Source organism: Lactuca serriola, chromosome 6, assembly GCF_051521515.1.
Source record: "Lactuca serriola cultivar US96UC23 chromosome 6, Lser_US96UC23_V15, whole genome shotgun sequence".
In the NCBI taxonomy this organism is placed as follows: Eukaryota; Viridiplantae; Streptophyta; class Magnoliopsida; order Asterales; family Asteraceae; genus Lactuca; species Lactuca serriola.
The window spans coordinates 180,485,284-180,494,145 of record NC_136413.1 but is presented as its reverse complement, the minus strand read 5'-3'; positions in this window follow the sequence as shown (position 1 = coordinate 180,494,145).

The following is an 8,862-nucleotide window of genomic DNA, read 5'->3' as shown; positions in this document are numbered from 1 at the left end:
TGTAAATAAAATAAAGGACGAACATCGGATGAGAGAGTTATGAATTTTTAACAGACTTTAGCAGTCTAAGCGTGTTAAAAATATAACTTTAAAAATGAAGTCAAAATTAGCCAAAGAAGTCTAAATGAAAGTTGTAGACCCCGTCGATAGCTACATGTGGATATAAAACACGTTGAAAATGGAGCTTGTATGAAGAAGATATGACTTTCGTAAGATTTTATAAAAATCTGCATGTAGCCGTGCACATCTGACATCCACCCATATCTCGACACGTGGCACCACTTAGAGAACGACACATCAGCACCCTGACCATTTTTGTGGCATAGCCCAACAGAGTGCACATCGTGCATATCTTTTCTTGTCTCTAAATACTGGCTTCCATATATGTTTCTAATATCTCACCGCTATAGTTCAATCCCTGGAGTTCTCTCTGCATTAGATCAAAATTTCGTTAGTTTCAAGCATACCGGAAAATTCCTTTAACTCATGAGTTCCCGAAGAGTTGTAGTCATCGAGGAGCTTTGTCAGTGTATGATGTGTGTAAAACCCACTAGTTTTAAACCTACTTTTAATTATCAAATAACACACAAAAGGCAGTGAACCTATCAATTGTGGTATAGCTAAATAAGCAGGGTATCGAACACAGGGAACGGCAAATTAAACTAAAAACTAATTTAATCTAAGTTAATTAAGAAGCAGGGGTTGTTCTCTAGTTTTACAAGACTAGAAACTTACTAATTATTCCTAATTTAAAGCTAGAAAATAACGATTTAACTAGATTCAATAATTGGAAAGGAACTTCTGTTTAGTTCAACTTGGTTAATTCTATGGTTGATTTTCAAGGTAATAGTGCAATGGATTAATTCTTTCGTTGGTTACCAATTCAAGTGATTAGATTTGTGTTCACTACCCTAATCCTTAGCAAATAAACTAACTCAAACAGTGGCCAATTGTCTAATTTAATTATATTTACTAGATTAATTATTCGGGTTAAGTTAGACTTGCAATAGTTAACTAATTTAGTCTTTTTAATTAACCTCTTGTTTGATAGTCATCTTACAAGCTTGCACATGAATTTACTCAATTTTCTTATTAATTCTAGTTTCATATTCATTAATCCTAGACATATGGTATAGTGGTCACATATCATATGAGGTTGATAATCAATAGATGTTTATGCTAATCAATTATCTTCCTATTAACAGAAAATTAATTATTATTCACACACAAGGTTCTTTAGCAAGCTAAAATAACAAAAATTCACCAACTTGGAATTAATCCTACCAATCAATCAAACCATATTGTCAACTTTGTATCCCCAAACAGAAGTCTAAAGGTTTTAGCTCATAATTAAAGTAAATAACAGCGAACAATCAAAGTCAAATTGCTTAGTCATGATGAATAAACAAAAGAATAAATGGAATGATGAAATTTTGCCTTAATTACTCTCCGGAATTGAATTCTAGCTTCCTTCGTCGTCTTCTAGGGTTTTTTAGGCTTCTCAATCGTAGCAAGATACTTCTGAATCGTCCCAGAACTCCCCCCTCTCGATCTGTGGAGTTATCTTTGAATAAGCGATCCGACTCGTCGAGTCAAGTGGTGACTCGTCGAGTCCCTCTCACATTCCCCGTATTGCGATAACTATCTGGACTTCCGAATCATTATCCTTCTGATTCCTCGACCGGACTCGTCGAGTAGCTATCTGACTCGACGAGTAGAAGCTTTTTTTAGTGTTTTTCCTTCTTCATTCCACTGTCGAGCTCCTAACCGCTTCTCTTGCTTCCTTTTGCTTCCGAGCTTTATCTTTGGACTGAAAAACATAATTTAACACTTTTAAGCACCTTTTGTCCATAATATGCGATAATTTAGCTAATATATGAATAAAAATTATACTAAATACACACTAAATATGCACATATCAAAATACCCCACACTTGTCTTTTGCTTGCCCTCAAGCAAAACTAAATTTTAACACATTAGAATTATGTATAACAACTCCAATCTAACCCAGCCATTATGCCAAGACCGCAACGCATGCATTTGTGTCTAAAATTTTTCCTAAAGAACCCCCCATACTCCAAATACTCACAATCCTCATAAACATTCGCCCACTCACCCCGAACTATGCTCATTTTATGCAACCCTCCGAATCCATCCTCAGAAAACCTCTTTACCCTCAAGGTATTTTTAATTGAGCAACCCAAGCATACATATTCTAGAAAATTACAATTTTTTGATACCACTATGAAATTCTTTGAATTCTTCACTCTCTTGATAATTTGATCTTTGATATCTTTGAATTCACCAACTTGTATTGACTTTTGGCATCTTCAACTTTTTTGGATTTCTTGGAATTTTGATCTTTAGATCTTCACTTCATTTGCTCCAAAATTCTTACAACTTTTCTTGTAATTCTCTCTTTTTTTTTACATGTATACCTCACTTTTTTTTTTTCACTCAAAACCCTACATGCTTAAGCAGGGGCGCTCAATCTCAACCTTTATTGGCTAATGATAAAAATTTTCCTGGATACATTTCAGGTTTAGGCTGCTAAACATATTGCATCCCTCAAGCTGAGCAAGGTCATGTTTTTGTCTCATGATTTCACTAGAATAAGGAAGCCACAAATGCACTAGAACGTATATAGACTCAACTAAACATTTGGGTTATCATGCAATTATTAACACAATCCTAACATGGAATCCTAATTTTTTTTACCAAAGTTTTCTAATTAAGTCCTAAATAATACTTTTGGTATGCGAAATTTTTTAAAATTGACTATTATGTAACCTTATTATGTAACCAACCCCCTACCCCACACTTATGTGATGCAATGCCCTCATTGCATATGATGCATAAAAACATAAAAAGAAACTAAAGAGGGAATTGGAACAAACTCCCCTGGGATAGCAGTGGATAGGTTGATCACTCTCATTTAAGCTCCAACTTCAATCAACTTTAAACATGGTAACATCTCATCCATGCCTTGGGTGTCTCGTCTCGTGTGGGTCGCTCTAAATACGCGGAAATTAGTGTAAGATCTTCAAGAATGGATATGGAAGAATAAGTGAGCAAGTGGGACAAGTAGCAGCATCAAATCAGCAGTCCGTCGGTATAAAAATTGAACGACTCGTCGAGTCTTATGGTGGACTCGTCGAGTACCAGCGCGCCTTCTCAGAATATGTAGAAATACTAGGCGACTCGTCGAGTCAGCTTAGTGCACTCGTCGAGTAGGCCACTGAACGAAAAAAACTTGGTATTTTGCAACTGTTTTAGCCTCTAAAAACTTCTCTAACTCTTCCCCATGTTTAGACTCAATTGCTCATACCCCTAAGGACCGGACTCGACACTTTGACGTTAAAGTTCCGCTTCCTTGACTCGCTTTCACTCGTGATAACATCCAAGCTATAACTCTAAACCATCCTAAGCAAGCAATCCTAATCCAATCCTGAAAAATAACTAAAGCATACAATCATTAAACACAATAAAATCTCAAACAAGTCATACACACCAAATAAGAATAAAAACAAAACAAAAATAAAAATTGTTTAATTAAAACACAAAAATCAATCTTCGTCCTCCTCATCATCATTGGCGGCTCCACTTCCTCCGGCTCCACTTCGTCTCGCACCAATCACCTCATCCCAAGATGGAATAAAGGGGTAGTTTCCACCATCAATATGTGGGATATTGAAGTGGTCAAAAAGTCGTATATGGGATTGGTTGCTAAAGTTCGGCCCCCTCGCCATTTGATCCTGCATCCGCCTCATCTCCATATTGTACCAATCCATTGGTACGTCTTCATTCTAGACAGGAATCACTGGCGGCTCGTCCTCCACATCCCGCTCTCTTCTTGATCTTACCCTCCTTCCCGGTGCTTCGGGACCAACAACGGGGTCATCATTTGGGATGACACAATGGCCACCACCATAGTCTTCAATAATCCGTGCTCTTCGGAAAAGAATGGGATGGAACGGAGGTGTCAGGATCAATGTCATGAAGTTCCATGCACCGCGGTTCATCAACCCGAATGAGTTAGCCAATCGGGTTACAAACATCCCACCATTAATACGGGAGGTTTTGCGATCCTTGACCGCACCCTCCGAAAGGTATGAAGCTATACACCAAGGGATGTTGCAAAAGACGCCGGGTGTAATTATACTCCATAAATAGAAGACGTCAAGGTTGGAAACCTTGTCATCATCTTTTCTTTGATTGATGGTGGAAGAAATAAGGCGATGAATGAGGCGGTGAGTTGGGGATCGGATGCTCTCTTCCTGTGCAGACTTTGGAATATAAACTTTATTACCAATGGTGTTCCACCAGCCCACACTTGTAACTCCTTCGGGAAATGCCATATGTGCTTGTGCTAAAAAGTCCCGAAAGATGGGTGTTGAAACCAAGGGCTGGTCATACACTCCCAATCGGCATGCAAGATCTACTACCGAGCATTGACGAAATTCTCCCCCAAGGCAGAAACTGAAGCTTGTTGGGTGAAATACATCCACTCCCCCGGTGAAAGACACCGTGGAGAAAAACTCCAAACAAAGCTCTAAATAGACCGGCTCTTGTATACGGAAGACCCGGCTCCACTCGTCGCAGATCATTGTTTCGCCTTCATGTTGGAACTCCTTTAAAAGGTAAGGAGCTAATTCCTCCTCATATCGAACACTTTTCAGCCACTCCCAATCAATCCTGTTTGGCACATAAACCTCCTTCTTCTTAATATCAGATAGCTTCTTCTTCCATTTCCTCATTATTGAAGCGGACTCAATTTGCGGGAAGTTTAGCCATGGAAACTCCCCTTGGTCGCCACTTGAAGTTTGTCCCCTTCTGAACATGATTTCTGCAAAATAAATACACAAAACCCAGAAAACACAGAATATAATTAAAAAAAATGTCTGCTGTCTGTAACTCGACTGGACTCGTCGAGTCCAGGCCCGACTCGGCGAGTCACACAACCTGCACGAGTCGGTCGACGGGTCACTACAAATTGGACCATAAAACCTGTAAATTCTTTCAGGGGTTTTGTCTCAACACTTAGTATTGATGTATTAAGGCCAAAATAGACATTCAAAACAACTTAATTCAAGAAAAATCAAAAGCCTACAAATTTAATACTTCTCAAAAACGGGTTTTTCATGCAATTACTACCATGGATGGCCTTATAATCATGCTCTTAACAGAAAATAGGAAGAAATTTGTTACCTTTTTGGATTGGGCTTGAGAAATTTGAAAGAACTTAAAGAAGAATGATGAATGCTTGAGAGAGAATGAAAATAGCGGCACCCGACGAGTGTGGTTTGTGAAAACTGATTCTTAGGGTTAAAACCCTACTTACCCAATGTAATAGTAATTTCGAAATATTTTTTTTTCTGTAAATAATACCGACTCGTCGAGTCGTGGTCAGACTCGGCGAGTCTGGTCGCGAAGTCAATTCTTTTCTGAAATCAATGTGGACTCGTCAAGTCGTGGTCAGACTCGGCGAGTCGCTTAAAAAAATGCATAATTTTCAAAATTTTGTTATGTATTGTAAATCATTTCACCCCACACTTAGCTTATGCACACTCTCAAGCAGACATGCCCGATGATTTGGAAGATTAAGATTTAAAAAAAAAACGAAGGGAAAATAAATAAATAAAAAGAAAACTAAAACGTAAAAGAAAGCAAACTCTATATAACGGGTTGCCTCCCGCCAAGCGCTTCTTTTTGAGGAGTCATTAGCTAGACTCCTTCCCATCTACGTTTCGAGCATCGGGAACGCACGCCTAACTTTTTGTGATTTGTACTTGGTCTTGTAAGCGTGGATTTTTTTCTTGTAAGCCCTTTTTAATGCATCCCTTCTTCTTTTCATTGCCTCATCTCCAGCTGCTTGGGCTTCCCTTTTTCTTTTTTTCTTCTTTACCCCCTTCTTTTTCACTGTCTCTTGAACCTCCTTCTCTTTAAATTTAATAACTTCACATTTCATAATGGTCCGTGCTCTAGGTTTAGTGGTGAATAGGTGATCAGCTTCCTCCCTCCTTTCCTTTATCTCTTCGTTCGTTCCAGTGCTTAACCCATCTTCAAGATGAACCGTATGAAGACATGCTACATCGGCGTATTGGACTCTCCTTTCCTTTCCTCTTTCTGCTATTTGTTCTTCTAAAGAATCCTGTATATTATTGAAATCCAAGGTATGTGAAGAACTAGTAACAAGCAGATCTAAGTCGGCCAAGTGTTTGCCCAAATCGACTGGACTCGTCGAGTCCATTAAAGTGACTCGGCGAGTCGTTACGAGTTCCATAAAATCTTGGGTTTTTTCTGAGTGGGCTCCTTCCAGTAGCTTTTCTAATTCATCCAAGTCCTTGTTAACATCTCCTTCTTCTTCAGAGTGTATCACAAAATTGCTTGGGTCTTCTTTCATCAAACGTGCAAGCTCTTGTTCTAATATCTCATCATCCAATTGGATCATTGAGACTTCATCAATCTTTTCCTCTTCTTGCTTGATTTCTGGAATAGCTTTAAACGTCACAGCCTCATCACCCACTCTCAATGTCAATGTAAACTCACTTATATCAATTAAAGCACATGCGGTGTTCAAGAAAGATCTCCCCAAAATAATTGGAATTTCGGGGTCTTCTTCCATATCAACAACCACGAAGTCTACTGGGAAAATAAACTTGTCAACTTTTATAAGGAGATCTTCACAAACGCCTTTTGGATGGATTGTTGTCTTGTCTGCCAAATGGATCTTCATATTCACCGGTTTTGGTTCTGGTAGATTCAACTTCTTATAGAATGACAAAGGCATCATATTGATGCTTGCCCGTGAGTCAGCTAATGCTCGTGTGAAGACTTTATTACCAAATTGGCACGGAAGCACAATATTTCCTGGATCACCCTTCTTTTTAGGCAGTTCACTCATCAAGACTTCTGCAACTTCAGCCAAATCCTTCCTAGCAGCAAAAAGGCCCTTAAGCAAGTTGAAGTATTTAGGCGTTTGAAGTATTGTTTCCACAAATGGCACATTAACTTGTAAAGTGTTAACATGATTCATGAAGGTTCTGTATGCTTCAACTTTTTCTGCAGGCATGGCTTTGGTTGGGTATGGCAGTGGAGGCTTATAAGGTTTCGAAGAACTGATGGGTTTCTCAATTTCGCATGGACTCGTCGAGTCCATAGGAGTGACTCGGCGAGTCGGGTCGGGTTTGGCTGGCTCCGATTCTTCTACCTTTTCTTCCTTCTTCTTGGAGATCCTTAGTGCTTTTGTAAATTTTTCTTCACTGTTGGAGGTTATTACGCTCACGTTCTCCATTCTTGGATTGGGCTCGGTGTTGCTCGGAAGTTGACTCGGTCTTCTTTCATTCACTTGATGTGCAAGCTGTCCCAGCTGTTTCTCAATGTTGAGAATGGAAGCTTGCTGATTCCGCAACATGTTTCTGGTTTCTTGCATTGCTACATCGTGATCATTATGTCTTTTCTCAGACGCGGTTATGAACCTTGTGAGTATATCTTCTAAATTTGCCTTCTTTTCCGTCACCGACTCTTCCTTTTGATAGAATCCCCTCTCCCTCTATTTGTATTTCTCCTCCTTAGCCTTTTTATATTCTTCATATGGGAGTCATTCCTTCTTCGGTTTCCTCCAGTCTTCATCGTATCTATCGCCACTGGAATAGAATACTTGAGCCTTTTTATTTCCATTCTCGTCTCGATCACAATCCTTGGTAAGATGGGGGCCGCTACAATTTTCGCATCCTACCCTAATAGCATGGATCGTTTGATCCATTTTCGTTATTCTTCGGTCTAGGCTATCGAGTTTAGTTATTACCGCCGCCATGCCATCGTTCACCGAGTTTACTGCTCCACGACTCACTTCATTCCTCGGATTGTGGTATTCTCTAGAATGCTTAGAGAATTCTTCAATTAATTCCTTTATTTCCGGAGGTGGCTTTCGGGTGAGCGGGCCTTGTGAATCGATTAGTTGCCTTGTGGTGACATTAACTCCATCATAAAAGATGTAGACCTCTTGTTGGCTATTAAGATCATGGTGTGGGCAATTTCTAAGTAGGCTCTTGTACCTTTCCCAAGCTTCATAAAGAGATTCTCCGGGTTGTTGCTCGAAGTTAGCAATGGCTTTCTTTAGCTTGGCTATCCTGGAAGGTGGGCAGAAATGGTCAATGAACTCTTCTTTCATCTTGGCCCATGTGGTGACCGATCCGGGAGGAAGTGATTTTAACCAATCTTTTGCAGCGCCTTTAAACATGACAGGAAGCATTCGAAGAAGCTGGGTCTCGCGTGGAACATTAGGCACGTTGAAGTAATCGGCCACATCATTTACTTCGTCCAAATGCTTGTAAGCGTCTTCATGATCCTTCCCGTAGAAAGGGATCTCTTTGAGTCGGGCGAGAATATGGCCTTTTAGTTCAAAAGTGGTGGTTGCGGGAATTGCGGGTTGCACAAGTCCCGGCCCGGTGTCATCACGCATCCTTTTCTTCCACTCCCCCATGGGGACTTCATCGATGTTAGCCATAGTGATAGCTAACTCTTCTTCGGAATCGGTTTCGTGCTCGGAAATATGCTCTTCTTCTTCCTCGGTCTCGTACTCGATATCTTCGTGAATTGGTTCTTCAATTGTTAACGAGGCACTGGATGCTCCTGATTTGCTGCTTTTTTTCTTGTTGAAAATGGATTTCAAGTTCTTGAGTGGTGAGTTCTTTGAAGTTGCGGTTTCTCCTACGGCTTTTCCCTTGCTTCTCTTTAGTGCGGATTCCGGGTCTTCCAAAGGTGGTACTAGAGGTGTGTCCGATCCTCGGGTCATGAAACAGCTGAAAAAAACGAATCAAAAGAAACGAAACGCGTAAAAGGAACAAAAACGGAATAAAA